Below are 10,774 nucleotides of genomic sequence, written 5' to 3'. Positions count from 1 at the left end.
GCGGAGAAAGATATGAAGACATGATTGATCATCGCAATCAAAACCCAACAGCCTGAAAAAAAATTCATCTGTGACCAGCTCCCAGTTGGCTTGATATTGTAAAAGTATAAAGGAATATCACGTTCTGCTCACAGTAGTCACTCTAGTGTAATTTGCTCAACAAAATTTTGAATTTTGAATTTTGAATCTTCAATTTTCCATTTTGAATTTTTTTCCTTGATCCGATCCGTGATCCGTCCGTGATCCGATCCGTGATCCGGTCCGATCCAGGTTTTGTCGACGCAGTTCTGTTAGGTAGGCATTACACTGAGAGAAAAGCGCAATGTCAGTTTTCTACCCTTGGGAGAACCCTTGGGAGAACCTATTTAACAGAAGCCCATTTTTCAAATTTACCATTGACAAACACTTGAGGGTAATGGAGAGCTGTTAATCGTATCACATTGTAAGACCCACACACATAACGGGGAGGAACTTTCTTGCCGATCGACACTAACTCAATTCTTGTTCTTGCTTGTGACTCAAACTGGTATCTTAAATTTTCCCTTGGTAATCCCTTAATAATGGTGAACGCTTCCTTTAACATGTGCGTAAGCAGGCCGTGAACCCCTTAAATATAAACAAGGGGATATTTTTATGGACGATTCAGTAGTCTGGGCATCTCGTGTTTTTTTTTTTTTTGTTTTCCAGTTATAATGTAATTTATTTTTCTGTTTCAACAGTGTTAAATGTCAGCGACACTATAAAGTTTCAATACACCCCCCCCCCTCCCTCCCCAATCCTATGAGGTCAAGCATGCACCCTTAATTTCTTCGATTCCTTTTATTTGCCTTGTTTACAGACCAAGTTCCCTATCTTTTAATCCCTAACTATCATATGTATTTGCAGCTTATTTTGGAAGGTTATTTAGACATTTTGCCCTATTTTCAGTCAGCTTTCTCTATATAATAGACATTTCAATGCCAGGGACTGAGAGAACACTAGCAATTCTGACAACTCTCTCTTATAGAGTTCAGTTATTTTAATTCATCAGTCTTCCGTGTGCGATCTTAAGCCCCGACACCCAGCTATAAAAGAAAGTCTGGGAACAGGCAATAGCAACAATGACACTTCCAGGCTGGAGAATTTTACAAGCTAATGAAGTAATGTCTGACAATGATGAGTGACCGTGGTGCAGTGGAACTGAACAACCAGAATTTGAGTGACATTGTTAGTGTTAGTGTTGTAAATGTGATTGCTAGCTAGTAGTGTCTGTGAACTTGGACCAGAGCAGAGAAGAAAAGGTTCCATACTAGAAGTTGACTGAGAGCAACAAGTTTGTACTCACAAACTGAAGCTGCCTGTTTAGACTAGTCTTAAAGCCAGGTTCATCACTACTTATTAAGAGTTCCTGAGTTGGGAGGACTCCCTGTAATGACATATATGGGGACGCTCTGCTCAAACATTTCCGGCTCCAGGTATAACTATTAAAGGGTAAGGAATTTCTGACAAGTTGAATTCGGGTCTATGAAAGGGTAGGGAAAATCTGTCTTTTAGGTATTTCCCTTTTTCTTGTTCTAAAATGTTGTTGATAATCTCTCATTTACTCTACTGAACCAGAATGAGGGGATTCTGTTATATTGTTCAAAAAGACATTTTAGAACTTCTTTCTAAGTTGGGTTTAGAAAAGGGATGCAGTATTCTTAAAAAGGCTTGTAAAGGAGTACCCTTTTACAATGAATTGCCTACAAAAGAGGCACCTCTTCTGTCAAAATGGTACTAATGTATGTGAAAGGGTAAGGGGTTGGACCTTAAGATGGAGCTTCCCTATTTAAAACCATGTAGAATACCTCCCTCCCTCCCCCTCCTTGTGTAACAAGGATGTTGAATTTGTTTTGTGGAAAAAGGCAATTGAAAAACAAAACAGTGCCAAGGGATTGAGTGATTATCAATGTAAGTTCCCATTTGTATTTTGAATTAAAATGGGCATAACTTTATCCACAACAGTATAGAATAATGACCATACTTTGCAGGTTCATAGGGAGACTCAAACTAATAATGAAAACATAACTTTTATTTTTGCCCCTTCCTTTGTACCTTGTGATATTTTTAGGGAAATTCTCAAAACGTCTGTGCCCAAAGAAAATAAAAAAATATAAATAAAATCACTTTTTCATCTTGAAAATGATCTCTGAGATAAAAACGTCCTTTTTATGGCTAGTTATTACCTTACAATGTGTTGTGAAGAAACTGCTTATAGGAAAATATAAATGTTCAACAAAAAAAATGAACAGAAAAAAAAACAAACTTTTTCAGAAGAGTTCTTATATTCTTCAACTCACATGTAGGGTAGTAGAATTCGTTTTTACACTTTCACACTGAAGAAAACACCACAGAGATGAGAATTATTGTTATTGTGTCTGAGCTGCACATTTTCTAAGTGGCAACATTTCCCATAAAATTTCTAGATTATATTCTTGCCAGTATGACAGCATACCAAATATATTTTGGAGAGAGGAGTACTTATAAAATTAATACAAACTGGTGTAGCTTAATTTTCCATTTAATTTTTCTAAACCTCTTACAGAACACAACTTTTGGTTAGGTTGCACTTCACTGTCAAGGAAGAAATCAAACCAAGGTGGCTTTGTATCTTTATTATGATTTCCATCATCAGTAAAAGAAATCCCACTTGGACAGGTCTCTTGTGGGTATTTGCTCATTTACCACCTATAAAAAACAAGATACCATGAACAATTTTTACCTGTGCTGTAAATTTTTCAAATCAGTTTGTTTTCACTTTTAGAGTGGTTTTTAAAAACGATCACAAGCACACCACCCACCCCTCAGTCCCTATTCCTACCCTACAACAGTAAAGCCAGGATCCCATATCCCAACACGACTTACCATAATACTCCTATACTACAATACAATCTTTTTTGTATTTTGTACAGACAGACCTTAAGATTCAAACATCAGATCTAAGACTTTTTGGTCCACTTCATCTCCACTAGGCCATGAAAGCAATCATTGCAAATTTCCTTATATTTGTTGGTCTGATTTATTGTTGCTCTCAGATTCCCCCTTAAATCCCCTTTGATAAAATTAAATTGGTTTAAATAAAATTACTGGTTTAAACAAATTAAAGCAGAAGTAGAAATTGAGTCATAAAATCACTATAATGTTAGTATGAGGATATTGAAATATAACTATACTATTAATATCCATATGTGCTATTGTAAAGACAGTGTAACTACTTAAATTGGCCTTCACTGTCAGAGACAAAAACCTAAAAACATCTAAACACAGGTCAGTGTGTCAATTCAATAACCACACCAAATTCCCCTCCAAATTCCTTTCGACACCTTACAGTAAAATTTTGCCAACAGCATAAATTCAACTCATTGCTTTAAGGTGCTTCTATCATTAAATTTTTACCCCTTGAGTCAGAATTTTCAGGTGTATCACATAGCATTCCACAAAAGATTTAAAATGCAGTTTACCTTTTGTGAATATGTGCATCAGTTCCAAAGATATTTCAGTTTGAAAAATATAAATATGCAAATGAGTTGACTGATGTTGTCATACACTCAACCCAATATTACATCAAGTTGGTAGGCTTAAAGTTAGAACTACAGGAAACACACCTATGCTATAAAAATTATATACAGCCTGTATTTTCCCATGGCAACTCACTCTTTTCCAGTCCCCTCCAACCTGATTTCACTAATTCAGTGATTTTCAGCTTGAAAAACATCAAACAAGGCTACGACTTCAACTTTGCATATTAATATGCTTCCTGGATCGTGCTGATAAGGCACCATTGGCAAATATCAAAATGGAAAGCCAAAGGTGGTCAGAAAGCCTATATCAGGGAAGGTTGAAACCCAGTATGTTGCCATGGTAACAAAACTGTTATGCTCATATTATGGAGGACAACTGCAAATTTAATCATAATAGCACTTTAAGCACTGTCCCTAGGAGCCCATGGTCCCTTGTATCTGGGCAATAGTTCAAAACTTGTCTGGGGTGGATGATCTAAATGGTAGGTGGGAGACTCCCAGAATATTGAGGAGAGTTGCTAGAATGATTGTATAACTATCTCTTCGCAGGTACTCATTAGACACTAACACTACTAACATGACTGAGTTTGGACAATATATATTTTGTTTTTTTGGATACATGTATAAAGGAGAAGGTCACTCCAAAAAATGTATTACATTTTATGTAGACGCTAATGAAAACCTTGCACTTAGGTTAGCAACTCACAGAAGTTTCAGCGTCTAAAGTGCAGGTTTTCCTTATGAAGTTCACCTCCAAAGAAGCACCTAGGCCAAGTTTTCATGACATCATTCCCTCCAAGAGATTTTGTCCTAATGGCTTCCCACAAGCTTTTGACTACCGCTCTGGGTTATTGCTGCTTTTGAGCCATATTATTTTGAGCTAAACATGCTCTAAACTCCGAAATAATAGCATTGGAGATAGTGAAGAAGATAATCAATTGGAAAAAATTAGATTTTGTTGACCTTGTGACAGATGCCAAGTCAGTGGCAGGTTCTCCTCCTTCCTGCCAATTTTGAGTTGGACAGAATGAAGTCACATGAACACAGCCTGGCTGCCAAGACAGTTGCAAAATGGTGGCCTCCAAAGTCGCTTCTTAATTTCGAGCAAAGTTCTTAAGGATAGCAGGCACTTCAGAGGCTTAACCTTTGGTGAGTGGAAAAGCTAAATATTCACTTGCTATAAGTGAAGACAAAAAAAGTAAGCTTTTTGGAGTGACCTTCTCCTTTAAACTGAAAACATGTGAGCTAAATGCAACAAAATGTATATTAAACCTGGGCCAGTTCAGTATGATTAATTACAAAATTTAAATCAGCCACAAAAAAAAATTGTTAACAACTGATATTACTTTGTGAAGGCTTCTGGAAGGGTTATACTTTAATAAAACACCTGGCAGTAAGTACTATTTTGGTTTACCAAAGGAGGACTCTTGTTACTGCTTAAGGAAACTGTGTTTTATACAGTAGGTGTTAAAATATTATGGCTTTGATGACATGATAATGGAGATATCAGCCTTGGTAATTTCAGGGATAGGGGATAACCAATCTCCAAATAAAAGAGTTATGGGACTTCACTATGAAAGTGATGCCTGATGTCCTAAAATGTACTATCCAGAATTTTGTTTTGTGGGTAATAGCTCAAATTCATTTTCACCTATATGAGGTACAAATATTCTAAAAACAACAAACACTGACAATTTTAAATTACAGTGGAACTCTGCTAATCTGGTTGCCAATGGGCCACAAAAATCTGACCACATTAACAGTGTGGTTAAAGAGGTTCTTTAAATAAGAAAATGACTGACTGACTGAGCCTTTGTTCAAGCCAGAATAAAGTGGCCGTAATAACAAGGTGGCTATGTGAATGGGGTAGCCATAAGGTGGGGTTAAACTGTAATGATGAACATATAAGATGATCCTCTCAAACACCGACCCATAAAGATTTTGAAAGTATAGTTCGCATAATCAGTTGGACAACACACAACTTGGGCCCAGAGCTGACTAGAGATATTCCATTTTATATCCACACCCCTTCCCCCTAGCCACACTCACTAAATAAGTCAATATTTACCACCTAACAGAAAAGATAAAAGTGCAGAAATAACTCTTTCATAGACCTGTCTAAAGGTCATGTCAACAGAGGAAGAGGGAGTGTGCAAATAAAATAGAATGACCTTAGGGCCCATTTATATGGTCTTGGGTACCCAAGACAACCATTCTCCTGAGTTCCCCTGGCCAAGCTAACTTTTCACTTATTTCTTTAAAAATTCAACCAACCATTTACATTTAGGATTACGAACCTGTCTTGCCCGCGAGACAACAGGGGTTGGCAAGTTGTCTAGCCTTGGCTCATGTCACGCCTTGGCACCCTGACAGGTAGGACAACTTTTCTTTACATAAACGCTTTGGCTTGGCTAACTAGGACAACTCTTAGCATGGCGAGTGTCACATGATGCCTAGATTTAGAATTTAAAGCAGAAATATCAATTTACAAAGAAGAGAAAATTAACTCGGCAAAACCCACGGTGATTGAATGACTGAGGGAAACTCAAACAAAGAGGGATATTGCACATTTGATTATACAATGAGGGTTATGAATAGTCATGCAGGGTCAAATTCAGCCGAATGCATGAGGAAATTAATGGCAAACAATCACTTTAAGATCAAACCAAGCTAGAATTCTCAGCCCATCCACAATGCTACAATGGAGCAGTCACAACTGACCTTTGTGAATTATTTGATGCATGTGTATGAGACAGTCATTTTTTATTCTTTCTTTAAAAGATGGAAGGCAGATGCCATTTAAACATTGATCAAATAATGAACAAGGGGCCCACTGCAACAGAGCTAGGTGTTGTAAACAGATCTTTGGAAGAACTAAAAAAGCTGTGAAAACAATCACCAGCAGCCTGTGTTCCCACAGCATCTCTTGTTGAGTCAATTTGATATACAGAACATAACTTAAAATCTCAAAATAGTCAAATTGACTAATAATATTATAACTACAAGTTTGTATGATTGCACCTAAGTATGAAGTTTGATAAAGAAACAATGGTAAATCATGCTTTGAAGAAAATTTAATTACAATTCTACTTAACAATATTATTGGATTGCTAGCTTAAGATTCCCATCAGGTGATAATACAGTTGATACAGCCTCAAACTATCACCTCAAAGAATTCTTGACCCTATAGTCCAATATTATTGTTGAATAGAAACACAGAACACGTCCTGTATTTTATTATTAATAGGTAATAATTTACAGATTAAAGCTAATTATAGGATAAAATTTGAATTCTGTCCAGCATTTATTTATGAATCACTCATGGAGTGCAGCCAGCTCCCCAAAACCCTTACCCTATTTATGACAAAAATCTGCGACTCTCCCTACCCTATTTATGACCAGACCAAAAATTTGAAAACCTATTTACCACCACTGTAGCTGGCACAGTTGCCCTAAACATAATATTTGAAGGCCTTTTGTTTATGGTCTTATCAATAATGATGAAAAAGTAGCTTCTTCTAAACAACATTACCCAATTCAAGACTAGAGTACAAAACGCATACCTTATTTAAGGCCAAAATGGCCAAAACTGATACCCTAGTTATGATCAAAACGGCTGAAAAACAGTCTTTTGGGGCCACACATACCCCTATAGCGCATATAAGCGAGTAGCCCCCACCCTGGGTCACAGTAGAAGTGTGTACCTGTCAAAAGCAGGGGTAAAGTTAAGGGCTAAGGATATACCATACCATCGAGAGCTAACCCTAAACGGGCCAACCCCACTCTTTTGGAACTGCCCAAAAAAGTTGATCCCCAGGCCAGCATTGCAGCTCAGACAATACAGAGGACTGGATAAAATTTGAATTCTGTCCAGCATTTTTTAATGAACAACTTCACAGTGCCCGGGGGGGGGGGGGGGTGGGCACTCCCAGAACAATTTGGTGGGGGACTGCTTCACCCCTTTGTTGATCTCTTCGGGGAAATCTGTAATCCCCAAAGCTCGCCTCTAACTCTCAACATTGCTTATTTCTTACAGAGAAAAACGGTATTCAACAAGAGATACGGAAATAGGACACTAACCTTCAGTATACGATTCCGCATGTCTTTTCCACCACACGCACGTGGATACAGAACTTCAAGTGTGTTCACTTTCAGAAAAAAACGGCTTCTGTTAAATATGTTCCCGTTGTACACAATGCAAACTATGGCCAGCAATACTTCATCCAGGTTGTTGTTAACATTATAGGCTATTGCACTTAGTGTTATTACCGAATCATGAACAATAAGAACCAAAACTCGGAACAACACCAGTTTTGACTATGTGTAAAATCCGCCATTCGATGACAGAAGGCTCTCCGTTATTTCCCTTCAAAACAATACTAAATTGTTCTCTTTTGCTAACAGTTTTGCTTCAAAAGTCGAAGAAATGTGCCTGTAACATATTTCTATCCTCAGTATAGAAGGACACGGACCTGACGGTTTGCAAATAGAAGAAAATCTTCCCCAATCGAAACGCCATTTTTTCGCTTTGTGAAACGAGGTGCGCGGCACCGTTTAAACCGGATGTGACGTCACTTTTTGTTGGGTGATCCAGTACAAAAATTTCAGGGGTCTTCTTCCCCGCCCCTGCTGTTAACCATATTAGGGACCTTTAGCACCGAGAGTTTTCATAGCCACGGCGACGTCGGTGGACGAAAGCGACTGGGGCGAGGACGGCGTTGTTCGCGCCAAAATATAAACCTTTAGCACCCTTCATTTTCCGACGGCTACTTGCCCAGTTCTTTGAAAATGAACAAATTTAAGACTTGTCGAGAGATACTTTTGCTTAGCTATGTAGACACCAACATTTCGGATGAAGAATTTGTTCCATTATACGACTGTTATAGTTCAAAAAATCCAGATGTCGGCTATCAACCGTGCGATGTTTTCCATCTAGAAAACATGAATTCAGCTGACTGCAAAGCCGAATTTCGAGTTGAAAAGGTAGACCTTCCTCGCCTTGCAGATGGCTTACATATTCCCGTAGTGTTTCATTGCAAACAGAGAAGCATTTTTGATGGTTTGGAGGGACTGTGTGTGCTGCTGAGACGAACAAGTTATCCCTGCAGATTCAGCGATATGATTCAACGTTTTCCAAGACCAGTTTCTGTTTTGAGTTTGATTACAAATGAGGTCATGAATTTTATTTATCACAACAACATATGTTCCTGCTGAAGGATCATAGCTCTCATGATTTGCTGTTGACTTTCCTATTGCTGTTGTTTTGCACGTAACTCCCAGGAGTACCCGTCGGATCCGCTCCGCAAAATATCCGCTCTGCAGACTAAAGTTGAGCTGGCTGGGAATCTTAGCAATAAACAGAATCTTGCTGAGAATTTAGCTTATCGAGAGCTAACTAGCTGGAAATTTCTTTTGGTGTTGAAATAGCTTACATTGTGGTTTTACAAATCAGTTCTGGCTGGAAATTACATTCCGGATGCGATCACTGACTGAAGTGTGTCATTTGACACTCTCTGACTGCTTGACCTTTTGTTTGAAAACATGCCTACAATATAATGTTAGTTGTTTATTAAAGTTTTATTTACCAGCAAACAATAGAAGTCTGTTCTGCTGTCATTTATAGCGTGAAATTAGATCGGTTTCTTTTCCCTTGACGCTCCTTTTTCCCACGTTCAGTTGTATGTTTAACCACCGTTGATCCGGTCGCGGAAAATCATCGTCTGTTCTCGGCGTCGACAAAATCTGGATCGGACCGGACCTGATCACGGATCGGATCACGGATCGGACCACGGATCGCATCACGGATCGGATCACGGATCGGATCACGGATCGGATCAAGGAAAAAAATTCAAAATTTTGTTGAGCAAATTGCAGTAGAGTGACTACTGTGAGCAGAAAGTTTTATTTAATTCAGGTGTGATATTCCTTTATTCTTTTATAATATCAAGCCAACTGGGAGCTGGTCACAGATGAATTTTTTTCAGTCTGTTGGGTTTTGATTGCGATGATCAATCATGTCTTCATATCTTTCTCCGCAGTTCAGATAAATGATATTTCGTGTATTCACTTGCATCAAAGGTAAACTGTCATAAAACGAGTCAGTATGGTAATAATAGGACGAACGTATGAATAGAAACACAAAAACTAAAAACACTAAAAAATTAAACACCTGATGATTTCAAACAATTTCCGTTTTTGAGACAAGTCTATACTTTTACAAGATGTGAGTTTGGAATACGATATTTCGCACTGGAATAAAACGAAACAAACCATTTGTATTTCAAGGAAATATAGCTGTTTTACAAAAAATTCTAGGAATGACATCGATAGTGTGAACGATAACGCAACCCGAGAATAAACAACATTTTAGGAGTTACGTCACGAGTTTTAAAGTTATTTTTAGGGTCGTAAAGAGTTGCCTTTAAATAGAATAAAACCTTAAAATGATCGTGTTCTAGGATAGAAAACACTTAAGAGGCAAGAACAAATCAAAACGGAAAGAGGATCGTCAAGGATGGCAAAGATTAACGGGGATTGCAAATGACGAACTTGAAAAACTAGGCTAGTTTTTTCAAGATGTGCAAATCGAGACGTAGCTCCTTCAAAACAAGTCATGTCCTTAAGCTTTCGTACGTAAGTTTTCTCATTTAACTGTAACGCCAACTGTAACGCTCACATCTGACACGAAAATGTAGCCGAGAATTAGCCACTGATAACAATTTCAAAAACGAGAATGGGAGGTTCACGCAAGCTTCGAGCCAACTAACGTTCAAATATAACTACATCTGCCTGTTCATTACAATTTAAATTCGTCGTAAATTAGGCGCTTATGTGGCTTTTTAAATGACCTCTTGTCATTCTCTGTAATTAACACGTCATTGCGTCAAATTCGGGATTCTTATTTTCATTTAACATATTTTAGTTTTCCGCTTTTATTTTTTATTTATCATTATCTTATAAACTGTTTGATTTTAGTTTTTGATTTTTTTTTCTTTAAAACTTTTTTTTTTTCTGTGATCCGATCCGTGATCCGATCCGTGATCCGATCCGTGATCCGATCCGTGATCCGGTCCGTGATCCGATCCAGGTTTTGTCGACGCCGGTCTGTTCTGCTTTCATGTTCTACCGTGATACAACTGGTTATCTGGTAATGACGTTTCTTCGTTCGTGCAGTTTTTTCACATTTTTGCCTGGGGCCCGGTGAGACTCCGGTAATCTCGTAATATTTTGGAACT

General features: G+C 38.0%; 1 long non-coding RNA gene across 1 annotated transcript; it reads right to left on the bottom strand.

Moving 5' to 3' along the window:
• Positions 1 to 2,031: 2,031 nt before the first annotated feature.
• Positions 2,032 to 8,121, bottom strand: LOC149118105 (uncharacterized). Its single transcript, XR_016207138.1, has 3 exons — positions 7,620 to 8,121; positions 5,837 to 5,992; positions 2,032 to 2,706 (listed from the first exon to the last, which is right to left on the bottom strand). It is a non-coding gene; the product is annotated as an uncharacterized LOC149118105 (long non-coding RNA).
• Positions 8,122 to 10,774: the final 2,653 nt, after the last annotated feature.

The sequence above is a fragment of the Orbicella faveolata genome, unplaced genomic scaffold, assembly GCF_042242905.1.
Source record: "Orbicella faveolata isolate gen_17 unplaced genomic scaffold, um_ofav_v1 contig_1, whole genome shotgun sequence".
NCBI classification, from domain to species: domain Eukaryota; kingdom Metazoa; phylum Cnidaria; class Anthozoa; order Scleractinia; family Merulinidae; genus Orbicella; species Orbicella faveolata.
Note: the sequence above shows the minus strand (reverse complement) of the source record. Positions and strands in the feature narration are given on the sequence as shown.